This window comes from Rhinoraja longicauda, chromosome 19, assembly GCF_053455715.1.
Source record: "Rhinoraja longicauda isolate Sanriku21f chromosome 19, sRhiLon1.1, whole genome shotgun sequence".
Lineage (NCBI taxonomy): Eukaryota > Metazoa > Chordata > Chondrichthyes > Rajiformes > Arhynchobatidae > Rhinoraja > Rhinoraja longicauda.
The window spans coordinates 6146555-6172237 of record NC_135971.1 but is presented as its reverse complement, the minus strand read 5'-3'; the positions used below and the strand labels follow the sequence as shown (position 1 = coordinate 6172237).

At 45.8% G+C, this 25683-nt stretch overlaps 1 protein-coding gene across 2 annotated transcripts in view; it reads right to left on the bottom strand.

The window, feature by feature from the left end:
- The window catches only part of LOC144603025 (nuclear factor 7, brain-like), a 424775-nt gene that overhangs the window by 30294 nt on the left and 368798 nt on the right, over positions 1-25683 (bottom strand). The window lies entirely within an intron of this gene.

The window sequence follows — 25683 nt, the reverse complement described above, 5'->3', positions numbered from 1 at the left end:
AACGAGGTGTTAAGTAATGTTATAGATTGGAGTAATTCTGTTAAGAATAATGGTTAAATTACTGAACTTTTGAATTTTAATGTTAATGGCTTAAATGGGCCGGTAAAAAAAAAAAGAATTTTAACATATATTTTAAAAATGAAGATAGATATAGCTTTCTTGCAGGAAACTCATTTAACAGAGATAGAACATCAGAAATTAAAAAGAGACTGGGTGGGAACGATTATTGCAGCTTCATTTAATTCAAAAGCGAGGGGAGTTGCAATTTTGATCAATAAAACATTACCAATTAAAATACAAAATGCAATTATTGATCCTGCGGAAGATATGTGATTATACATTGTCAACTCTTTTCGGAATTATGGACCTTGATGAATATTTATGCACCAAATGAAAATGATATAAAATTTATACAAGAAACTTTTTTGAATCTGGCCGATGCTCACGATAAAATACTAATAGGTGGAGACTTTAATTTTTGTTTAGACCCAGTTTTAGATAGATCAGTTAGGACAGTTACCAAAACGAAAATAGCAAAATTAACTTTGTCATTGATGAAAGATTTAAATCTAACCGATATATGGAGAAGACTTAACCCAAGAGAAAGAGATTATTCTTTTTACTCATATAAACATAAAACTTACTCGAGGATTGATCTCTTTTTATTATCAACAAACATACAGGACAGAGTGAAAAATGTTGAATATAAAGCAAGAATATTATCAGATCACTCCCCTTTAACAATGTCAATGGTAATGATGGATAAAGAGGAAATGACTTATAGATGGAGATTTAATTCAACATTATTAAATCGAGAAGATTTTTGTGAGTTTATGAGAAGACATATTCAATTTTTTTAGATACAAATTCCAACTCAGTTGATGATAAATTTGTTATATGGGATGCAATGAAAGCATATTTGAGAGGACAGATAATAAGTTACACTTCCTAAATTAAGAAAGAATATATGGCCGAAGTAGAGCAATTGGAGAAAGAAATTACAAAATTAGAAAAAGAATCTCAAAGGTATGTAACGGAAGAGAAACGAAGACAACTTATCAATAAAAAGTTACAATATAATACATTACAGACATACCGAACAGAAAAAAGCAATTATGAGAACTAAACAGAGGTACTATGAGTTAGGAGAGAGATCACATAAGGTCCTTGCCTGGCAGTTGAAAGCCGAACAGTCTTCGAGAACGATTAATGCTATTAGAATAAATACAAATAAAATTACTTATAAACCTTTAGAAATTAATGAAACCTTAAAAAAAATTATTCTGATCTATACCAGTCAGAATCACAAAAAGATACTAATGAGATAGAAAGATTTTTAGCACAAATAAACCTTCCTAAATTAAATTTAGAAGAACAGATGGGATTAGATATACCTTTTTCATTAAAAGAGGTCAAAGAAGTTTTAATATCACTACAGAGTAATAAATCCCCAGGAGAAGATGGGTTCCCACCAGAATTTTATAAAAAATTTAAAGAATTATTAATTCCTCCTTTTATGGAGGTAATACAGCAGGCCGGAAAGAACACATAACCTCCCAGAGTCTTTTACGACAGCGATTTTAACGGTAATACCAAAAAAAGATAGGGACCCTTTAAAACCAACATCATATAGACCTATATCTTTGCTGAATACAGATTATAAAATAGTAGCAAAAATTTTATCTAATAGATTGTCTAAGTATTTACCAAAATTAGTACATATGGATCAAACTGGATTTATTAAAAATAGACATTCTGCAGATAATGTAACTAGGTTACTTAGTATAATGCATTTGGCACAAAAGAGGAATGAAATAAGTGTAGCAGTAGCTCTGATGCAGAAAAAGCATTTGATAGGTTAGAGTGGGATTTTTTATATAAAGTATTGGAAAAATATGGGTTAGGAACAACTTTTATAAACTGGATTAAAACTCTAAATGTGAATCCTAAAGTTAAAGTAGTGACAAATGGCCAAATTTCAACACCGTTTCAATTAAAAAGGTCAACTAGACAAGGATGCCCATTATCACCTGCTTTATTTGTCCTGGCGATAGAACCGTTAGCTGAACTAATTAGAACTGACCCAGATATTAAGGGTTTTAAAGTCAATCAGGAAGAATTTAAGATGAATTTATTTGCAGATGATGTTTTGATATACTTAACAAAACCATTAGATTCGTTGCGCAAACTATCTTTTAGATTAGAAGAATATGGAAGAATATCAGGTTATAAAATAAATTGGGATAAAAGTGAAATTTTACCCCTTACTAAAGGAGATTACACTCAATGTCGATTACTAACCCAATTTAGATGGCCATTAATTGGTATAAAGTATTTAGGTATAAGAATTGATAATGATATGAAGAATTTATATAAATAAATTATTTATTATTACTAAGAAAAATAAAAGAAGACCTTGATAAATGGATGACATTACCAATAACATTAATAGGAAGAGTTAATGCCGTTAAAATGAATATATTTCCGAAGTTACAATATTTATTCCAAACATTACCAATACAAGTACCACAGAAGTTTTTTCAAGAGTTAAATAAATATGTGCGGAAATTTCTCTGGAAAGGTAAGATGTCAAGAATATCGTTGGAAAAATTGACATGGAAGTTTGATTCAGGAGGATTACAACTTCTGAACTTTAAGAATTATTATAAAACAAACCAACTGAGGTTTATTGCATCTCTTTTTGAAGGAAAAACCCGGCATGGATAAGAATAGAACTAGACAAAATAGGAGAAAATATACCAGAAGACTTTATATATAAATGGGAACCTAAATTGATACGAGGACTGAAAGAATCTCCATTATTAAAATACTTGATCGGATTATGGAATAAGGTAAATTTGAGGATGAAACAAAAGAATCTTTATTAGGAAAGACAACTTTGATTCAGAATAGATTGATACCTTTTACAATGGATAACCAGCTTCTATATAGGTGGCATCAAAAAGGGATTAGATATATAGGTGATTGCTTTGAAAAGGTATATTGATGTCATTTGAACAATTGAAAAATAAATATCATATATCAAATAATTCTCTTTTCTGTTACTTTCAATTAAGAGCTTATTTAAAAGATAAATTGGGTCAAACAATGTTATTGCCGAAATCTAAGGAAATTGAAAACCTAATTCAAAAGGACAAATAATTTTTTTTACTTCTATTATATATAATCTAATTTAAAAAAGGCTCCTAAACAAGGAATTCATATATCAAGGCGAAAATGGGAAACGGATTTGAATATTAATATTGATGGAACAAATTGGTCAAAACTATGCCTTGACAGTATGAAAAATACAATAAATGTTCGGTTTAGACTAGTACAATATAACTTTCTGCATCAATTATATATCACACCACAAAAATTAAAGAGAATAAATTCAAGTTTATCTGACCAATGTTTTCGGTGCAATCAAGAAATTGGTACTTTTTTTCATTCTACTTGGTCCTGTTCAAAAATACAACCTTTTTGGACAAACTTAAGAAGTTTTTTAGATCAGATTATCGGAATACAACTTCCATACAACCCAAGATTTTTGTTATTGCGTGATGTTGAAGGAATAAGACCACAACTTAAAATGAATAAATATCAGAAAGAATTTATAAAAATTGCATTAGCAGTAGCCAAAAAAACTATCGCAGTTACTTGGAAATCTGATTCCTATTTAAGTATGGACCTTTGGAATAATGAAATTTCTAACTGTATCCCACTTGAAAAAATGACTTATAATTTAAGGAACAAATATGATACTTTTTTAAATATCTGGCGTCCTTATCTACAAAAGAGGGGCCTATATATATAGAAGAATTGTTCATATTCACAATGGTTCTTTTGGGAGAGATGTATATACATATACAGTTTATTCTGTTTGGAATTCCATGGGGCGTGTGCAGGACCCCCAACAACCAGGCAGTCTTTAATCTTTTTTTCTTTTCTTCCTTTTTCTTATTTGGGGTTAGTATAAGGGGGGTGGGGGGAAGGGGGGGAGGGTTTGTTTTCTAAAAAGTTCTGTAAAAAATAAAAACAAATAAATTAAAAAAAAATATATATATATATATACATTAATGACTTGGATGAAGGGATTAAAAGTACCATTAGCAAATTTGCAGATGATACAAAGCTGGGTGGTAGTGTGAGCTGTGAGGAGGATGCTATGAGGTTGCAGGGTGACTTGGACAGGTTGTGTGAGTGGGCAGATACATGGCAGATGCAGTTTAATGTGGATAAGTGTGAGGTTATCCACTTTGGAGGCAGATTATTATCTAAATGGTGTCAAGTTAGGAAAAGGGGAAGTACAACGAGATCTGGGTGTCCTAGTGCATCAGTCACTGAAAGGAAGCATGCAGGTACGGCAGGCAGTGAAGAAAGCCAATGGAATGTTGGCCTTCATAACAAGAGGAGTTGAGTATAGGAGCAAAGAGGTCCTTCTGCAGTTGTACACGGCCCTAGTGAGACCGCACCTGTAGTACTGTGTGCAGTTTTGGTCTCCAAATTAGAGGAAGGGTATTCTTGCTGTTGAGGGCGTGCAGCGTAGGTTTACTAGGTTAATTCCCGGAATGGCGTGACTGTCATATGTTGAAAGAATGGAGCGGCTAGGCTTGTATACACTGGAATTTAGAAGGATGAGAGGGGATCTTATCGAAAAATATAAGATTATTGAGGGTTGGACACGTTAGAGGCAGGAAACATGTTCCCAATGTTGGGGGAGGTCCAGAACAAGGGGCCACAGTTTAAGAATAAGGGGTAGGCCATTTAGAATGGAGATGAGGAAAAACATTTTCACTCAGAGAGTTGTGAATCTGTGGAATTATCTGCCTCAGAAGGCAGTGGAGGCCAATTCTCTGAACGTATTCAAGAGAGAGCTGGATAGAGCTCTTAAGGATGGTGGAGTCAGGGGGTCTGGGGAGAAGGCAGGAACGGGGTACTGATTGTGGATGATCAGCCATGATCACATTGAATGGCGTTGCTGGCTCGAAGGGCCGAATGGCCTCTTCCTGCACCTATTGTCTATAAACGTATCTCCAGGTTCACCACTGTGTGGCTCTGTCTCCTCCAGGGTCCAGGGTGTGGTGGAGAGAGACGCCCCTCCAAATAAGGGATACTTGGTAAATGTACGTAAATGAAAGTAAATGTCTAAGTAAATGCCTGTATTGAATGTGTAACCTCCGGAAATGTCGGATGGGTTTGTTTAAAAAAGATGTTTTGTAAATGATATTTATTATTTGAATAAAGTATTTTTTTGATAAAAAAAAAAAAAGTCCGCGACCCTCCCCCCATCTCCGTCCCCCTCTGTCTCCCTTCCCTTCCCCCCTCTCTCTGTCTCCTCCCCCCTATCTGTTCCCCCCTCCTCCCTCTCTGTCCCCCTGCCCCCCTCTCCGTCCCGTCCCCTATCTCTGTCCCGTCCTGGTCCCCTCTCTCCGTCCCGCTCCCCCCTCTCCGTCTCCCTTCCCTTGCCCCCTCTCTCCGTCTCCTCCCCCCCTATCTGTTCCTCCCTCCTCCCTCTCTGTCCCCCCCCCCCTCTCCCTGTCCCCTCTCTCCCGTCTAACATTGTGCGGTGACGCTGCCCCGGCAGTGAACGGGATGGATGGGCCGCGATGCCCAGTCACTAACACAGGACTCATTCTCTCTCCCCCTCTCTCTCTCCCTCTCCTCCTCTCTCTCCCTCCCCCCTCTCTCTCTCCCTCTCTCTCTCCCCCTCCTCTCCCCCTCTCCCTCTCCCCCCCCCCTCTCTCTCGCAGGGATGAGGAGCGGGTGTTGTGGGACCGGGAGAGTTGCAGAGTGGGGACCGCTGTACGCGGGGGGTGACAGAGCACCCCTTCTCTGGGTGTCGGGGAACGGGTTTGCTGCTGCGCCGTCTCTGTGGCAGATGTGACCAGATGTGTCCATGGTCCCAGATCCCAAAGTTTACGACAAGATCCTTGTGGAACATGGAACAGTTCACACTTTGTCCGTGCTGTCGGGGGGTCTGGGGAGAAGGCAGGAACGGGGTACCGACTGTGGATGATCAGCCATGATCATATTGAATGGCGGTGCTGGCTCGAAGGGCCGAATGGTCTCCTCCTGCAACTTATTGACTATTGTTGCTCTATGGAAACCTGTAATTTATACAAAGTCTGGTCACTGATCCAGTGGATGTTTGTTCTGCACGTTTTTGTGCAGCTTGTGATGATTTTGTAAAATGCACTTTGTACATAATAAAACAGATTTGTTTAACACTGCTGCCTGTCATGTAAGCCTGGGCCTGATGTAATCAAGGCCATTGGTGGTTCATCGTTCTGTGTACTGATTGAGAATGATCAGCCATGATCATATTGAATGGCGGTGCGTACAGGCTCGAAGGGCCGAATGGCCTCCTCCTTCACCTATTGTCAATTGTCGCCTCCAGCGATCGACCATTTAAGCCGTTAATGATTGTTTAAACAAATAACACACGCCCACAATTCAATATAATAGGTCGTTTCCCCGATGATAATTCCCCGTGAACGATGATCAGACGTCGCCCACTCTTCAGTCCCCGGTCCGGCCCCGCCCTCCGCCCCTGGCCCCGCCCCCATCCCCCGCCCCGCCCTCCGCCCCGGACCCGCTGCGTGATGGCGGCTCGGCGAAGTGCGCGTGCGCGCCTCTGGGCGGCCGCCGCTGCGTCATGCGGAATGTGCGCGCACCGGGGACGGGGAGGACCGGGAGAGCCGGGGGGGGGGGGGGGGGGAGAGCCGGGGGGGGGGGAGGGCCGGGGGGGGGGGGGGGGGGGGAGGGCCGGGGGGGGGGGGGGGGGAGGGCCGGGGGGGGGGGGGGGGGCTGGAGAGCAGGGGGAGGTGCTGGAGAGCCGGGGGGGGGGGGGCTGGAGAGCCGGGGGGGGGAGGGGAGAGCCGTGGGGGGAGGTGCTGGAGAGCCGGGGGGGGGGAGGGAGAGCTGGGGGGGGGGAGGGGAGAGCCGGGGGGGTGGGGCTGGGAGCCGGGGTGTGGGAGGGGAGAGCCGGGGGGGGGCTGGAGAGCCGGGGGGGAGGGGAGAGCCGGGGGAGGGGGGGGAGGTGCTCGAGAGCCGGGGGGGCTGGAGAGCCGGGGGGGGGGGGGCTGGGGAGCCGGGGTGTGGGAGGGGAGAGCCGGGGGGGGGCTGGAGAGCCGGGGGGGAGGGGAGAGCCGGGGGAGGGGGGGAGGTGCTCGAGAGCCGGGGGGGGCTGGAGAGCCGGGGGGGGGGGTGCTGGGAGCCGGGGTGTGGGAGGGGAGAGCCGGGGGGGGGCTGGAGAGCCGGGGGGGAGGGGAGAGCCGGGGGAGGGGGGAGGTGCTCGAGAGCCGGGGGGGGCTGGAGAGCCGGGGGCGGAGGGGCCGGGAGAGCCGGAGGGGGGGCCGGAGCTACGTCAGTCCCTCAGTCAGTCAAAATGTACGCGTGCGCGCACCGGGGCCGGGGAGGGGCCGGGAGAGCAGGGGGGGCTGGAGAGCCGGGGGGGGGAGGGGGCGGAGGGGGGGGGAGGGGGCCGGAGGGGGGGGGGGAGAGCCGGAGGGGGGGGGGGAGAGCCGGAGGGGGGGCGGGAGAGCCGGAGGGGGGCGGGAGAGCCGGGGGGGGGGGAGGGGGGCCGGGGGGGGGGGGAGCTACGTCAGTCCCTCAGTCAGTCAGTATCTCCATTTTCCCTTTTCTCTATCCCGCTTCAGCAGGGAGTTTCTCCACAGCCTGGAGTGGGTCGCCAGACGGGACCGGGACCGGGACCGGGACCGGGACACCGCCAGGATGCGACGCTCTCTCTGCACGGCCGTGCATCTGCTGTACCTGCTGGCAGGTAGAGACATGGGGGAGAGAGCGATGTGGAGAGAGAGATAGGGGGGAGAGAGAGATGGAGGGAGAAAGATGGGGAGAGAGAGATATGGAGAGAGAGATGGGGAGAGAGATGTGATGGGAGAGAGAGATGGCGAGAGTGAGAGAGATGGGGAGAGTGAGAGAGATGGGGGAGAAAGGGAGAGATGGGGGAGAAAGGGAGAGATGGGGGAGAAAGGGAGAGATGGGGAGAAAGAGAGAAAGGGGAGAAAGGGAGAGATGGGGAGAAAGAGAGAGATGGTGGAGAAAGAGAGAGATGGGGGAGAGACGGAGGGGGGAGATGAGGAGAGAGGGAGATGAGGGGAGAGGGAGATGGGGAAGAGGTAGATGGGGGAGGGAGGGAGAGGGGGAGGGAGGGGGAGAGATGGAGGGAGAGGGGTAGATGGGGAGAGAGGGGGGAGGGAAGGAGAGGCGGGGAGGGAGGGGGAGAGATGGAGGGAGAGGGGGGGATGGAGGGAGGGAGAGAGAGATGGGGGAGAGAGAGATATGGGGAGAGGGGGTTGAGAGGGAGAGAGAGAGAGAACGAAAGCTGCTGTCCACGGAGTTGGGAGTGGTCAATTGTCAGTCAAACACTGCACTGGGGTAACTCAGCGGGTCGGGCCGCATCTGTGGAGAGAAGGAATGGGTGACTTTTCGGGTCGAGATCCTTCTCTGAAGAACCCGTAATGTCACCCATTCCTTCTCTCCACAGATGCTGCCTGACCCGTTGAGTTACTCCAGCACTCTGTGAAACGTCACCTATTCCTTCTCTCCAGAGATGCTGCCTGACCCGCTGAGTTACTCCAGCACTCTGTGAAACGTCACCTATCCATGTTCTCCACAGATGCTGCCTGACCCGCTGAGTTACTCCAGCACTCTGTGAAACGTCACCTATCCATGTTCTCCACAGATGCTGCCTGACCCGCTGAGTTACTCCAGCACTCTGTGAAACGTCACCTATCCATGTTCTCCACAGATGCTGCCTGACCCGCTGAGTTAGCCCAGCATTTTGTGTCTACATTCATCAGTGAAAATGTCATTTAGCTTAGTGATACGGCGCAGAAACCGGCCCTTCGGCCCACCGGGTACGCAGCGACCAGCGATCAGGCCGCACTAACGCTGCCCTACACACACACAAGGGACAAACTCTAATTTTACAGAAGCCAATTAACCTACAAGCCTGTCGGTCTTGAGAGGTTTGGAGGGAATAGTGTCGGTAGTAAAGAAAGCAAACTCAATGCTAGCATTTATTTCAAGAGGGCTTGTGTACAAAAACAGGGGGTGTTATGCTGAGGCTCTATAAGGCACTGGGCAGGCCCCATTTGGAATATTGTCAACAATTTTCGCTGTACTCGGTGGAGTTTAGAAGAATGAGGGGGGACCTCATTGAAACCTACCGAATAGTGAAAGACCCGGATAGGGTGGATGTGGAGACGATGTTTCCACCAGTGGGAGAGTCTAGGACCAGAGGGCACAGCCTCAGAATTAAAGGACGTTCCGTCAGGAAGGAGATGAGGAGGAATTTATTCAGTCAGAGGGTGGTGAATAGAAACATAGAAAATAGGTGCAGGAGTAGGCCATTCGGCCCTTCGAGCCTGCACCGCCATTCAATATGATCATGGCTGATCATCCAGCTCAGTAACCTGTACCTGCCTTCTCTCCATACCCCCTGATCCCTTTAGCCACTAGGGCCACATCTAACTCCCTCTTAAATATAGCCAATGAACTGGCCTCAACTACCTTCTGTGGCAGAGAATTCCACAGACTCACCACTCTCTGTGTGAAGAAATGTTTTCTCATTTCGGTCCTAAAAGACTTCCCCCTTATCCTTAAGCTGTGACCCCTGGTTCTGGACTCCCCCAACATCGGGAACAATCTTCCTGCATCTAGCCTCTCCAACCCCTTAAGAATTTTATATGTTTCTATAAGATCCCCCCTCAGTCTTCTAAATTCCAGCGAGTACAAGCCTAGTCTATCCAGTCTTTCTTCATATGAAAGTCCCGCCATCCCAGGGATCAATCTGGTGAATCTTCTCTGTCCTCCCTCTAAGGCAAGAACGTCTTTCCTCAGATTAGGAGACCAAAACTGCACACAATACTCCAGGTGCGGTCTCACCCATGCCCTGTACAACTGCAGTAGAACCTCCCTGCTCCTAAACTCAAATCCTCTTGCTATGAATGCCAACATACCATTCACTTTCTTCACTGCTTGCTGCACCTGCACACTTGCTTTCAATGACTGGTGCACCACGACACCCAGGTCACGTTGCATCTCCCCTTTTCCTAATCGGTCACCATTCAGGTAATACTCTGCTTTCATGTTCTTGCCGACAAAGTGGATAACCTCACATTTATCCACATTATATTGCATCTGCCATGCATTTACCCACTCGCCTAATCTATCCAAGTCACTCTGCAGCCTCCTAGCATCCTCCTCGCAGCTAACACTGCCACCCAGCTTCGTGTCATCCGCAAACTTAGAGATGTTGCATTCAATTCCCTCATCCAAATCATTAATATACACTGTAAATAACTGGGGTCCCAGCACTGAGCCTTGCGGTACCCCACTAGTCACTGCCTGCCATTCCGAAAAGGACCCGTTTATTCCTACTCTTTGCTTCCTGTCCGCCAACCAATTCTCTATCCACCTCAACACTGAACCCTCAATACCGTGTGCTTTAAGTTTGTACACCAATCTCCTATGTGGGAACTTGTCGAAGGCCTTCTGAAAGTCCAGATAAAACACATCGACTGGTTCTCCCTTATCCACTCTACTAGTTACATCCTCGAAAAATTCTGTAAGATTCGTCAGACATGATTTGCCTTTTGTAAATCCATGCTGACTTTGTCCGATGATTTCACCACTTTCCAAATGTGATGCTATCACATCTTTAATAACTGATGTGTGGGATGCAAAGAATCTGTGGGATTCTTTGCCACAGACAGCTGTGGAGGCCACAAGTCAGTGGACTTAGTCTCCAAATTTGGTCTTCAAATTTGAGGAAGGATATTCTAGCTATTGAGGGCGTGCAGCGTAGGTTTACTCGGTTAATTCCCGGAATGGCGGGACTATCATATGTTGAAAGACTGGAGCGCCTAGGCTTGTATACACTGGAATTTAGAAGGATGAGAGGAGATCTTATCGAAACGTATAAGATTATTAAGGGGTTGGACAGGTTAGAGGCAGGAAACATGTTCCTAATGTTGGGGGAGTCCAGAACAAGGGGCCACAGTTTAAGAATAAGGGGAAGCCCATTTAGAACTGAGATGAGGAACAACTTTTTCATTCAGAGAGTTGTGAATCTGTGGAATTCTCTGCCTCAGAAGGCAGTGGAGGCCAATTCTCTGAATGCATTCAAGAGAGAGCTGGATAGAGCTCTTAAGGATAGTGGAGTCAGGGGGAATGGGGAGAGGGCAGGAACGGGGTACTGATTGAGAATGATCAGCCATGATCACATTGAATGGCGGTGCTGGCTCGAAGGGCTGAATGGCCTCCTCCTGCACCTATTGTCTATTGGATATTTTTAAGGCAGAGATAGATAAATTGTTGGTCAGTGCGGGTGTCAGGGATTATGGGGAGAACCATATAACCATATAACAATTACAGCACGGAAACAGGCCCATTCGGCCCTACCAGTCCACGCTGACCACTTTCTCTGACCTAGTCTCATCTACCTGCTCTCAGACCATAACCCTCCAATCCCCTCCCATCCATATACCTATACAATTTACTCTTAAATAATAAAATCGAACCTGCCTCCACCACTTCCACCGGAAGCTCATTCCATACAGCCACCACCCTCTGAGTAAAGAAGTTACCCCTCATGTTACCCCTAAACTTTTGTCCCTTAATTCTGAAGTTATGTTCCCTTGTTGGAATCTTCCCCACTCTCAAAGGGAAAAGCCTACCCACGTCTACTCCGTCCGTCCCTCTTAAAATTTAAAAAACCTCTATCAAGTACACCCTCAACCTTCTACGCTCCAAAGAATAAAGACCCAACCTGTTCAACCTCTCTCTGTAGCTTAAGTGCTGAAACCCAAGCAACATTCTAGTAAATCTCCTCTGTACCCTCTCCATTTTGTCGACATCCTTCCTATAATTTGGCGACCAGAACTGCACACCATACTCCAGATTCGGCCTCACCAATGCCCTGTACAATTTTAACATTACATCCCAACTTCTATATTCGATGCTCTGATTTATAAAGGCAAGCATACCAAACGCCGCCTTCACCACCCTATCCACATGAGATTCCACAGTTATTCCCAGATCCCTCTGTTCCACTGCATTCCTCAATTCCCTACCATTTACCCTGTACGTCCTATTTTGATTTGTCCTACCAAAATGCAGCACCTCACACTTAACAGCATTAAACTCCATCTGCCATCTTTCAGCCCACCCTTCCAAAAGGCCCAAGTCTCTCTGTAGACTTTGAAAATCTACTTCAAGGGGACATAACTTTAGAATTGAGGGACAAAAGTTTAGGGGTAACATGAGGGGTAATTTCTTTACTCAGAGGGTGGTGGCTGTATGGAGTGGGCTTCCGGTGGAAGTGGTGGAGGCAGGCTCGATTTTACCATATAACCATATAACTACTACAGCATGGAAACAGGCCTGTCCGGCCCTACCAGTCCACGCCGACCATTCTCCCTGACCTAGTCTCATCTACCTGCACTCAGACCATAACCCTCTAATCCCCTCCTATCCATATACCTATCCAATTTACTCTTAAATAATAAAATCGAGCCAGCCTCCACCACTTCCACCGGAAGCCCATTCCATACAGCCACCACCCTCTGAGTAAAGAAGTTCCCCCTCATGTTACCCCTAAACTTTTGTCCCTCAATTCTGAAGCTATGTCCCCTTGTTGGAATCTTCCCCACTATCAAAGGGAAAAGCCTACCCACGTCAACTCTGTCCGTCCCTCTCAAAATTTAAAAAACCTCTATCAAGTCCCCCCTCAACCTTCTACGCTCCAAAGAATAAAGACCCAACCTGTTCAACCTCTCTCTGTGGCCTAAGTGCTGAAACCCAGGCAACATTCTAGTAAATCTCCTCTGTACCCTCTCCATTTTGTCGACATCGTTCCTATAATTTGGCGACCAGAACTGCACACCATACTCCAGATTCGGCCTCACCAATGCCCTGTACAAGTTTAACATTACATCCCAACTTCTATACTCGATGCTCTGATTTATAAAGGCAAGCATACCAAACGCCTTCTTCACCACCCTATCCACATGAGATTCCACCTTCAGGGAACAATGCACAGTTATTCCCAGATCCCTCTGTTCCACTGCATTCCTCAATTCCCTACCATTTACCCTGTACGTCCTATTTTGATTTGTCCTACCAAAATGCAGCACCTCACACTTATCAGCATTAAACTCCATCTGCCATCTTTCAGCCCACCCTTCCAAAAGGCCCAAGTCTCTCTGTAGACTTTGAAACTCTACCTCACTATCAACTACACCACCTATCTTAGTATCATCTGCATATTTACTAATCCAATTTGCCACACCATCATCCAGATCATTAATGTAAATGACAAACAACAGTGGACCCAACACAGATCCTTGGGGTACTCCACTAGACACTGGCCTCCAACCTGACATACAATTGTCAACCATTACCCTCTGGTATCTCCCATTCAGCCATTGTTGAATCCATCTTGCAACCTCACTATTAATACCCAACGATTTAACCTTCTTAATCAACCTTCCATGTGGAACCTTGTCAAATGCCTTACTGAAGTCCATATAGACAACATCCACAGCCTTGCCCTTATCAATTTCCCTGGTAACCTCTTCAAAAAATTCAAGAAGATTAGTCAAACATGACCTTCCAGGCACAAATCCATGTTGACTGTTTCTAATCAGGCCTTGTTTATCCAAATAATTATATATATTGTCCCTAAGTATCTTTTCCATTAATTTTCCCACCACAGACGTCAAACTAATAGGTCTATAATTGCTAGGTTTACTTTTAGAACCTTTTTTAAACAAAGGCACAACATGCGCAATGCGCCAATCTTCCGGCACCATCCCCGTTTCTAATGACGTTTGAAATATTTCCGTCATAGCCCCTGCTATTTCTGCACTAACTTCCCTCAATGTCCTAGGGAATATCCTATCAGGACCTGGAGACTTATCCACTTTTATATTTTTCAAAAGTGTCCGTACCTCCTCTTCTTTAATCCTCCTAATTTCCATCATTACTCTACTTGTTTCGCTTACCTCACATAATTCAATATCCTTCTCCTCGGTAAATACCGAAGAAAAGAAATTGTTTAATATCTCCCCCATTTCTTCCGGCTCAGCACATAGCTGTCCACTCTGACTCTCTAATGGGCCAATTTTATCCCTCGCTATCCTTTTGCTATTAACATATCTGTAGAACCCCTTGGGGTTTACTTTTACATTACTTGCCAAAGCAACCTCATATCTTTTTTTCGCTTTTCTAATTTCCCTCTTAAGATTCCTTTTACATTCTTTATATTCCTCAAGAACCTCATTTACTCCCTGCCGCTTATATTTATTGCATATATCCCTCTTTTTCCGAACCGTGTCCAATTTCCCTGGAAAACCACGGCTCTTTCAAATTATTATTCTTTCCTTTCCACCGAACAGGGACATAAAGACTCTGTACTCTCAAAATTTCACCTTTAAATATCCTCCATTTCTCTATTATATCCTTTTCATAAAACAAAAATTTCCATTTCACTTCTTTTAAATCCTTTCTCATCTCCTCAAAATTAGCCTTTCTCCAATCCAAAATCTCAACCCTTGGTCCAGATTTGACCTTCTCCATAATGATATTGAAACTAACGGCATTGTGATCACTAGACCCAAAGTGCTCCTCAACACATACCTCCGTCACCTGACCCATCTCATTTCCTAACAGGAGGTCAAACACTGCCCCTTCTCTGGTAGGCACCTCTACGTATTGCTGCAAAAAACTATCCTGCACACATTTTACAAACTCCAAACCATCCAGCCCTTTAACAGAATGTGATTCCCAGTCTATATACGGAAAATTGAAATCACCCACAATCACTACTCTGTGCTTACTACTAATATCTGCTATCTCCTTACATATTTGCTCTTCCAATTCTCGTTCCCTATTTGGCGGTCTATAATACACCCCTATAAGTGTTGCTAAACCTTTCTCATTTCTGAGTTCCACCCAAACAGCCTCCCTAATCGAGCCTTCTAGTCTGTCCTGTCAAAGCACTGCTGTGATATCCTCCCTGACAAGCAATGCAACACCCCCACCTCTATGTTTCTAAGAAGATTAGTCAAACATGACCTTTCAGGCACAAATCCATGTTGACTGTTTCTAATCAGGCCTTGTTTATCCATGTGATTATATATGTTGTCCCTAAGTATCTTTTCCATTAATTTTCCCACCACAGACGTCAAACTAACAGGTCTATAATTGCTAGGTTTACTTTTAGAACCTTTTTTAAACAAAGGCACAACATGCGCAATGCGCCAATCTTCCGGCACCATCCCCGTTTCTAATGACGTTTGAAATATTTCCGTCATAGCCCCTGCTATTTCTGCACTAACTTCCCTCAATGTCCTAGGGAATATCCTATCAGGACCTGGAGACTTATCCACTTTTATATTTTTCAAAAGTGTCCGTACCTCCTCTTCTTTGATCCTCATAATTTCCATCACTACTCTACTTGTTTCGCTTACCTCACATAATTCAATATCCTTCTCCTCGGTGAATACCGAAGAAAATAAATTGTTTAATATCTCCCCCATTTCTTCCGGCTCAGCACATAGCTGTCCACTCTGACTCTCTAATGGACCAATTTTATCCCTCACTATCCTTTTGCTATTGACATATCTGTAGAACCCCTTTGGGTTTACTTTTACATTACTTGCCAAAGCAACCTCATATCTTTTTTTCGCTTTTCTAATTTCCTTCTTAAGATTCCTTTTACATTCTTTATATTCCTCAAGAACCTCATTTACTCCCTGCCGCTTATATTTATTGTATATCTCCCTCTTTTTCCGAACCAAGTGTCTAATTTCCCTGGAAAACCAAGGCTCTTTCAAATTATTATTCTTTCCTTTCCACCGAACAGGGACATAAAGACTCTGTTCTCTCAAAATTTCCCCTTTAAATATCCTCCATTTCTCTATTATATCCTTTTCATAAAACAAAATGTCCCATTTCACTCCTTTTAAATCCTTTCTCATCTCCTCAAAATTAGCCTTTCTCCAATCGAAAATCTCAACCCTTGGTCCAGATTTGACCTTCTCCATAATTATATTGAAACTAATGGCATTGTGATCACTAGACCCAAAGTGCTCCTCAACACATACCTCCGTCACCTGACCCGTCTCATTTCCCAACAGGAGGTCCAACACTGCCCCTTCTCTGGTAGGTACCTCTACGTATTGCTGCAAAAAACTATCCTGCACACATTTTACAAACTCCAAACCATCCAGCCCTTTAACAGAATGTGATTCCCAGTCTATGTACGGAAAATTGAAATCACCCACAATCACTACTCTGTGCTTACTACTAATATCTGCTATCTCCTTACATATTTGCTCTTTCAATTCTCGTTCCCTATTTGGCGGTCTATAATACACCCCTATAAGTGTTGCTAAGCCTTTCTCATTTCTGAGTTCCACACAAACAGCCTCCCTAATCGAGCCTTCTAGTCTATCCTGCCAAAGCACTGCTGTGATATCCTCCCTGACAAGCACCTCTTGCCCCTCCGATTCTATCACATCTGAAATAATGAAATCCTGGAATATTTAATTGCCAATCGCAACCCTCCTGCAACCATGTTTCACTGATCGCCACAACATCATACTTCCAGATGTCAATCCAGGCTCTAAGCTCATCCACCTTTCTTACAATGCTCCTAGCATTAAAATATACACATTTAAGGGACCCATTATTTCTTATTCTCAGTTTATTTCTTTTCACTTCTTTCTCGCCTACATATTGGGTCTGAGTGTTTCCCTTTTCTGCTTCCTGCCTCACACACTGCCTATTAGCTATCTGTGTTTGAGTCCCTCCCCCCAACCGTACTAGTTTAAAGTCTCCGCAATTACCTTAGCAAATCTCCCCGCCAGGATATTGGTTCCCCTCAGGTTCAGATGCAACCCGTCCTTTTTGTACAGGTCATACTTCCCCCAGAATTGGTCCCAATGATCCAGAAACTTGAATCCCTGCTCCCTGCACCAGTCCCTCAGCCACGTATTTATCCTCCACCTCACTCCATTCCTATTGTCACTATCGCGTGGCACAGGCAGTAAGCCTGAGATTATCACTTTGGAAGTCCTTTTTTTTAACTCTCTTCCTAGCCCCCTAAATTCTCCTTTCAGGACCTCTTCCCTTATCCTACCTATATTGTTGGTACCTATATGTACCACGACCTCTGGCTCCTCTCCCTCCCTTTTCAGGATATCTTGGACACGTTCAACTACCATCCGGGTCTCCCGACTGCGTCCACAGAATCGCCTATCTGACCCCCTCCCTATAGAGTCCCCTATCACTATCGCTCTCTTCCTCCTTTCCCTACCCTTCTGAGCAACAGGGCCGGACTCCGTGCCAGAGGCCCGGGCGCCGTCGCTGCCCCCATGTAGGCTGTTCCCCCCAACAGTACCTAAACAGGAGTATTTATTGCCAAGAGGTACATCCACTGGGGTACTCTCTAGTCCCTGCCTCTGCTCCTTGCCCCCCCCCCCCCTAACCGTGACCCACTTGTCTACCTCCCGTGGTCTTGGAGTGACCACCTCTCTATAACTCCTCTCTATAACCTCCTCACTCTCCCTGACCAGACGGAGGTCATCAATCTGCCGCTCCAGGTTCCTAATATGGTCCCTTAGGAGCCCCATCTCGTCGCACCTGGCGCAGATGTGGATGTCTGGAAGACTATCAGACTCCCAGATTCCCCACATCCGACACCCAGAACAATAAACTGCCCTGGCACTCATACTCCCCCTTAACTGGGAACGTTGCAGAGTGGTCTGCTCCAACCGCTCCTGGGCCTCTGTAAGAACAAAGCCCCGTGCTCGGTTTCCAAAAACTACCGCCCGGACGCTACTCCAACCGCCCACCCAAAAGAACTGAGTGATCTCCTGGGAGAGGCGAAAAACCGGATAAAAAACCCAGGCCAACCCTGTCCCGCTGAGTTACTCCAACACTTTGTGTCCCTTTATGTTTAGTGTCTAGTTTACAGTTTGAGAGCGGAAACAGGCCCATCAGTCGACCGTGTCCCCACCGATCAGCGATACACTAGTTCTATCCTACACACTAGGGACAATTCAGGTTATGCCTGGGTTTGCTGAGCAAAAACACTGCAATAGCTGGGCGGACCACCTGCGCCCCCCTGCCGCGAGTAGTGCAGAAACGGTGCGCCTAAGGGGCTGACGATTGCCTCACGGGAGGGGGTATGGCACGGTCTGAATGGACGAGGAACCATAAAGGACCGTGTCGGGCGCCCTCCCAGAGCAGCAGAGAACCCCGGCCTCGGACCGTGTCGGAAACGGTGCCAAGCGATCGACAACAGGTCACTACACGGCGGCGCACGTTGCTGTGTACTCGGGGTACGCCAGTGTGTACGCGGATACATGGCTCTGTGTGCATTATTTGGTAGTGTAATAAAATACCTTGGTACATAAAACTGTTGTCAGAATCCGGTGATCTATCAAACACAACACCTCCTTCTACAATCATTCTGTAGAGGGTCTTGACCTGAAACCTCGTCTACCCAAATTCCCCAGAGATGCTGCTTGGCCCGTGGAGTTACCCCATCGCTTTGTGTCAATTTTCTGTAAAGCAGCTTCTGCGGTTGCTCGTGTGCCCCTGGTGATCAACGTCAGACTGGGCTGTGAGTGGGGGGGTCTGGCTCACTGTGCTGCTCTCCGGGGCTGGAGGGGTTAACAGGGCGGGCAGGCGGAAACCGTTTCCATTGTGGAACCCGTCCAGAATAAGGAACAGCTGGATCTTACATCAGAGTTGGGCCGTGTAGGGTTAATGTCAGGGACCTTCTGCATAGGAAGGCCAGTGGAAATCAAGACGACTTTCACCGAGAAGATGAATGTGTTGCACGCAGTAACAGAGTATTCTCTTTCCTACTTTTTATGCAACCAAATCTCAGCGATTGTCGCGCATTTGTCACCCCACAACACAACATTCTCTCCAGGTCTCCGATGTTATTGCAGACTTTATTTTACCAGCAGTCGCTCTAAGTTGATGTTTAATCACCGTTTCACGCTCTACGTAGAGCTGACTTAATACATCCCCCATTTCGTTTCTGCCCCTCCTTGGGCTGCCCGGCGCTCGCCTGCCCGGTTATTGACACGTTCAGACTCGTTTAACGTGTTACCAGCCTCTTGCTGGTGTGTAATCAGCGGCAGATTGCCAGAGGCCCTTCACGCTGAACACTCCCAGCAAAACAACATTATTCAGCACAGAATCAATTCCCCACGCACTGCAGGGCGTGTCGTTGACACCGGCGGTTCTGTGCGGTTTCGCAGCTCCCTCAAGGCGGAGGCGTTTTGAACCAGGAAGTTCTCGGAATTAAAAATGGCTTCGAAACACCAGATCCAGAGTTTATCTGAAGACGCGACTTGTCCCTGTTACATATGCTACATATTCATTGTAGCAGTCCCAACCTCCTGCACTACTTTGTATCAGGCACACTCACCACACACACACACACACTGTGATTAGGTATGTAAGCACTTTTCAGTATCACTACGCCACACAGGCAAGGAGCTGAATAAAGGAGTAAATTAAGGCAACTGAAACAACCTGAATTGTGTCGTTATTATCAGGACATCAAACCCGAAGACACAACATGGTGGCAGCGGTGACTTTCGAGTAAAAACCCGCGCTATTGTGAATCGCTATTGTGAATTAGGAACAGCGGCTGCAGAGAAATTGATTTTTTTTGTGCACCCGCCTAACAACACAAGATGGCGGCCTCCACAGCAGCAATGAGCCTCCACCCTACGATGAACTGGGACGCCGATGATGTGGTGGAGGCGTTCAAGAAATTCAAACAAAAGAGCCAGCTGGCATTTAAAAGCTTCCTGAAAGGAACTGCAGATGAAGAGAAGGTCAGTTATATTTTACTATGGCTCGGGGAGAAGGGTCTAGACATTTTTAACAGTTGGAGCTTAACAGAGCCTGACTGCAATAATCCGGGAATAGTCCTTGAAAGGTTTGCGAACCATATGGAGCCCAAATCAAACCACAGAATCCATCGGTATGAGTTCCAAGGGCTAAGACAAGACCCACAAGAAACAACCGACACTTTCCTTTCGAGACTAAGGAACGTGGCCAAGAAATGCAGATTTGGTGATGAAGATGACAGAATTGTCGACCAGCTAATATGGGGGTGCGCCCACCAAGAGGTCCAAAAGTCCCTAATAGGGAAAGACACCCTCAACCTAAAAGACGCCGTAGATGCTGCCAGAGCTTTCGAAGCCACAAGGAAACAAATGTCCTCCCTCTGCCTTCAAGTTGGCTCATCTCAGAGCAGCACCAGAGTGAATATAGACGCTCTCTCAAAACGTGACCCTGGCTCCACCTTAAAGGCTCCAAAGCAGACATTTTCTAGGCATGCAAACAAACAAGCAAGCCAAAGAAGCTGCTGGAACTGCGGTACAGAGCATGCATTTGATGATCGCAGGGCGTGCCCAGCATACGGGACTACCTGCAACTCATGTGGGAGGCCTAACCACTGGAAGAAAATGTGTAGGTCAACAAAATCATACAGCACCAAGCCAAAGCAGCAATGGTCAAAGAACGATAGAAATACGAGAAGGAAACAAATACACGCACACGTCCAACAGGAAGAGGAGATAACCTCAGATACCTCTGAGGAAGAATTCCTTTCCGTTGGGACCATTGACGTCCACGAAATGGGAAACAGCAAAACACATAGCAACAGAGAGGAAGCATATACTATAATACAACTACAGAAAAAAGTGGGAAAGAAAAGAACAACGATTAATCTAAGGCTCAAAATTGATACTGGAGCCCAGAGCAATATCTTACCAGTCAATCTTTACGGAAAGATATTCCCTGAACACATGACAAAAGATGGCAGCGTCAGGAAAGGAATCCTTGGAAGTAGCGATGTAGTCCTAGCTGCATACGGAGGTTCCATAATCCCACAGCTAGGCAAAATAATCATAGCAGGAACATACAAAGGGAAAGAAGTGAAATGCCCCTTCTTCATCACTAAATCGAAAGGACCTGCTATTCTCGGCCTGAACACGTGCCAAAGACTGAAGATTGTGTCAATCAACTATGAAATCAAGACAAACTCCTGCAGAATTGACAGAAACATACCCATCAAAAACCGGCCGCCCATCAGGAACAAAGAAGAATTGATGGACATGTACCCAGAGTGTTTTGACGATACCGTTGGTTGTTTTGAGGAATACGAATACCATATCACAGTAGACCCCAGTGTGAAGCCAGTGATCCACCCACCCCGCCGTGTTCCCCTTGAACTGAAAGAGAGGCTAAGGGAACAACTAAACGAAATGGAAGAAAAGGGCATCATCACAGCAATAACTAAACCAACTGATTGGGTAAATTCAATTGTTATCAAAGAAAAGCCAAACGGAAAACTAAGGATATGCCTTGATCCCAGGGATCTGAACAATGCATTGAAGCGCGACCATTATCCAACTCCAACCCTTGAAGAGATCACACCCGCACTAGCCGGTTCCAAGGTGTTCAGCAAGCTGGATGCTAGCAATGGATATTGGAACGTCAAAATAGACCGGAAGTCATCAATGCTCACCACTTTCAACACGCCATTTGGCAGATTCAGATTCAACAGGCTCCCATTCGGGCTGAAGGTGAGTCAAGATGTCTTCCAGCGGAAAATAGATGAAACATACAAAGGCTGTAAAGGGGCAATCGGGATAGCAGATGATATCCAAGTATACGGCAGAGATGAAAACACGCATGATTACAACCTCCATGAGGCTATGGAAAAAACTCGAAGAGCCGGCATAAAGCTCAATGCAGACAAATGCATAATCAAAGAAAGGGAGTGCAAATTCTTTGGACTGATTTACTCTGCAGAAGGAGTGAAACCGGACCCTACAAAAGTGGATGCTATCAACCACATGGAGGAACCCAAAGACAAGAAACAGTTAAGAAGTTTCCTAGGGCTCATACAATACATGGGAGTCTTCATACCTAAGCTTGCTAATCATACAGCAAATCTCCGTGAATTGATGAAAGACGACGCTGAATTTGATTGGTGTGCTTCACATAGCCAAGATTTTGGGAAATTAAAACAACTCATCAGCAAAGAAACGATCCTGCAGTACTATGACAGACAGAAACCTGTAACACTCCAAGTTGATGCCTCCATGAGAGGAGTTGGAGCAGTACTGATACAAAATGGCCGACCTATTGCGTATGCATCCAAAGCACTCACTCCTACAGAATCAAGGTACGCAAACATAGAGAGAGAACTCTTAGCAGTAGTCTATGGCTGCGAGAAATTTCACACTTACCTATATGGAAGGTATTTCGACATCGAAACAGACCACCGCCCTCTAGAACAAATCGGAAAAAAAAACCTCACCAAAGCACCAGCCAGACTACAGAGACTATTACTGAGGCTACAGAGCTACGACTACAACATCAGATACAAGCCAGGAAAAGACCTGCTGCTAGCTGACGCCCTATCCAGACTATCAACACATGACAAACAAGAGATGGAAGGGCTGAGCATAAAGATCCACCACATTGTGAGTGTGACAAGCGTGAAGCTGGAACAGATTAAAGAGGAAACAGCCAGAGATGAAGAACTCCAGCTCCTCACCCAAATGGTAATACAGGGGTGGCCAGAAAAGAGACAACAAGTTCAGCCTATCCTCCGCGAATACTGGACCATCCGTGATGATATTTCGGTAGAGAATGGAGTCCTGCTGGCCGGATCACGAATCATCATACCCAAGTCCATGAAAAAAGAAATCCTCGAAAAGATCCACCAAGGACACTTAGGAATGGAAAAGTGCAGACTCCGTGCTAAATCCGCTGTGTACTGGATAGGCATGTACAAGGACATAGAAAAGCTGGTATCTACATGCCACATATGCCAAAAATACAGGAATTCACAACAGAAGGAGGAAATGACACCCAGTGATATCCCAAGCCGGCCATGGCAAACCATCGGAGCAGACCTGTTCACAGAGAACCAGCAATGGTATTTGATTATGGCCTGCTACTACTCCAAATTCCCATTTGTGAGAAACATAAAGGACTTGAAAGCTAAAACAATTGTGTCAATTGTTAGAGGGTTGTTTGCAGAGCAAGGAATACCTGAGCAGATCGTATGTGACAATGGAACCCAATTCACATCTCGGGAATTCAGAGAGCTGGCCACCGAATACGGGTTCAAAATCACAACATCTTCACCACATTACCCAAAGGGCCATGGGTTTATTGAAAGGCAAGTACAGACAGCCAAGAAAATACTAATAAAATGCCGAGAGGCAAAGGAGGATCCAAACCTGGCACTATTATCCTTACGGGCAACTCCACTAAAGGCTGACATGAAGTCTCCTGCAGAAATGCTAAATGGCAGGAAATACAAAACCACCCTGCCAAGCAAAATCCAACCCCCTATCGACCAAGAAGAAACAAGGGCAAAATTGGCAGCTGCCCAGGAGGAGGGGCTGAAACAATACAACAAAAATGCACAGTACTTGCCTGAACTATTTCAAGGCCAAAACGTACATGCTCAGGATCCAATAACAAAGAAATGGACCCCAGCACAAATCACCAGTAGGGCTGGAACCCCAAAATCATATATCATAGAGACAGAACCGGGCAGGCAGTTGAGACGAAACAGAATTCACATCCGCCCGACACCTGAAATGTCAACACCTGCAACTTCAAAGACAACACCAGCAACTCCTAGGACACCACCCACAGCAACAGCAACACCTGCCATTGATGACAACACATTCTCACAAACTGCTACCAGTGAGTTATATAGTCAACCAGCACCAACCAATGGCCAGGAAACGACTCAACAAGTCACCAATACATCGAGTGCAACACTGCAGGCAACAACCAGATCTACTAGATCCAGGAGCAACATCTTACCCCCAGCGCGTTATCGCTAGCACTGGAAGGGACAAGTCACAAGTCACGCCAAGACATGACTCTTGACTGGCTACGCACTACCTGAAAGAAAACAAGCTGCCATTATATATTTTGTTGTGTAGTATAGTAGAAAGCAGAATGCCATGAATGTGGGCAGAATAATCCCACGGTATCTGCTACAGGATTGCCACCCTCGCTCTGGAAATCCTCTAGTGTCACTAACTTTTATTCTTTTCTTTTGAGAAGGGGGGATGTTACATATGCTACATATTCATTGTAGCAGTCCCAACCTCCTGCACTACTTTGTATCAGGCACACTCACCACACACACACACACACTGTGATTAGGTATGTAAGCACTTTTCAGTATCACTACGCCACACAGGCAAGGAGCTGAATAAAGGAAACCAAGAAGTTCTCGGAATTAAAAATGGCTTCGAAACACCAGATCCAGAGTTTATCTGAAGACGCGACTTGTCCCATTTGCCTGGATTTCTTCACCGATCCGGTTATACTGGAGTGCGGGCACAACTTCTGCCGCTCCTGTATCACACAGAGTTGGGACAGGGAGGAGAGAAACTCCTGCCCGGAATGTAGAGAGGAGATTGCAGACTGCAACCTCAGGGTCAATCGGGCCTTGGCGAGTATGACTGAGAAAGCTCGAGCACTGAGCCTGAACACAGAAGGGAAGGAAAGTAAACTTCACTGCGAGGAACATCAGGAAGAACTGAAGCTGTTTTGTGAAACCGACAAGAAACTGGTCTGTATGCTTTGCGTAGACGCGCGGGAACACAGAGAGCATCGCTTCATGTCGATTCAACAAGCTGTTGAAAGCTACCAGGTAAAAGCGAACAGAGTTTGACTCGCTGATGATTTTTCCATTCTGCCTTTTGCGGACCGCGCTCCCTCGGCGACTGTTCGGTTCACCCAGCCTCCCACCCAAACCAGCCCTTCCCCAGGTACATGCCCCAGCAACCGATGTAGATGAAACACCTGTCCCTGTACCTTCCCCCTCACGTCCATGCAGAGACTCCAGCGGTCCTTGTAGGTGACAGAGCCGGGGCTCTCTGCTGATACGTCGAACATAGCAACATAGAAACGTAGAAAAATAGGTGCAGAGTAGGCCATTCGGCCCTTCGAGCCAGCACCGCCATTCAATATGATCATGGCGAATCATCTAAAATCAATATCCCGTTCCTGCTTTTCCCCCACAACCCTTGATTCCATTCGCCATAAAATTTGATCTAACTCTCTCTTGAAAACAGCCAGTGAATTTGCCTCCACTGCCTTCGGTGACAGAGAATTCCACAGATTCACAACTCTTTGGGTGAAAAGGGTTTTCCTCATCTCAGTCCAAAATGGCCTACCCCTTATTCGTAAACTGTGGCCCCTGGTTCTGGACATTTTCCTGCATCTACCCTGCCCAATCCTCCATGAAATTTATGTTTCTATGATCCCCTCTCGTTCTTCTAAATTCCAGCAAAACAAGTCCAATCGACCTACACTTTCATCATACCTCTGTTCCGCCATCCCGGGAATTAATCTGGTGAACCAACGCTGCACTCCATCAAAACCAATAATGTCCTTCCTCGAATTAAAACAACAAAATTGCACACAATACTCCAGGTGCGGTCTCACCAGGGCCCTGTACAACTGCAGTCTTAACACCTTGCTCCTAAATTCAAATCCTCTCGCAATGAAGGCCAACATACCATTGCCTTTCATCGCTGCCTGCTGTAGCTGCATGCTTATCTTCAG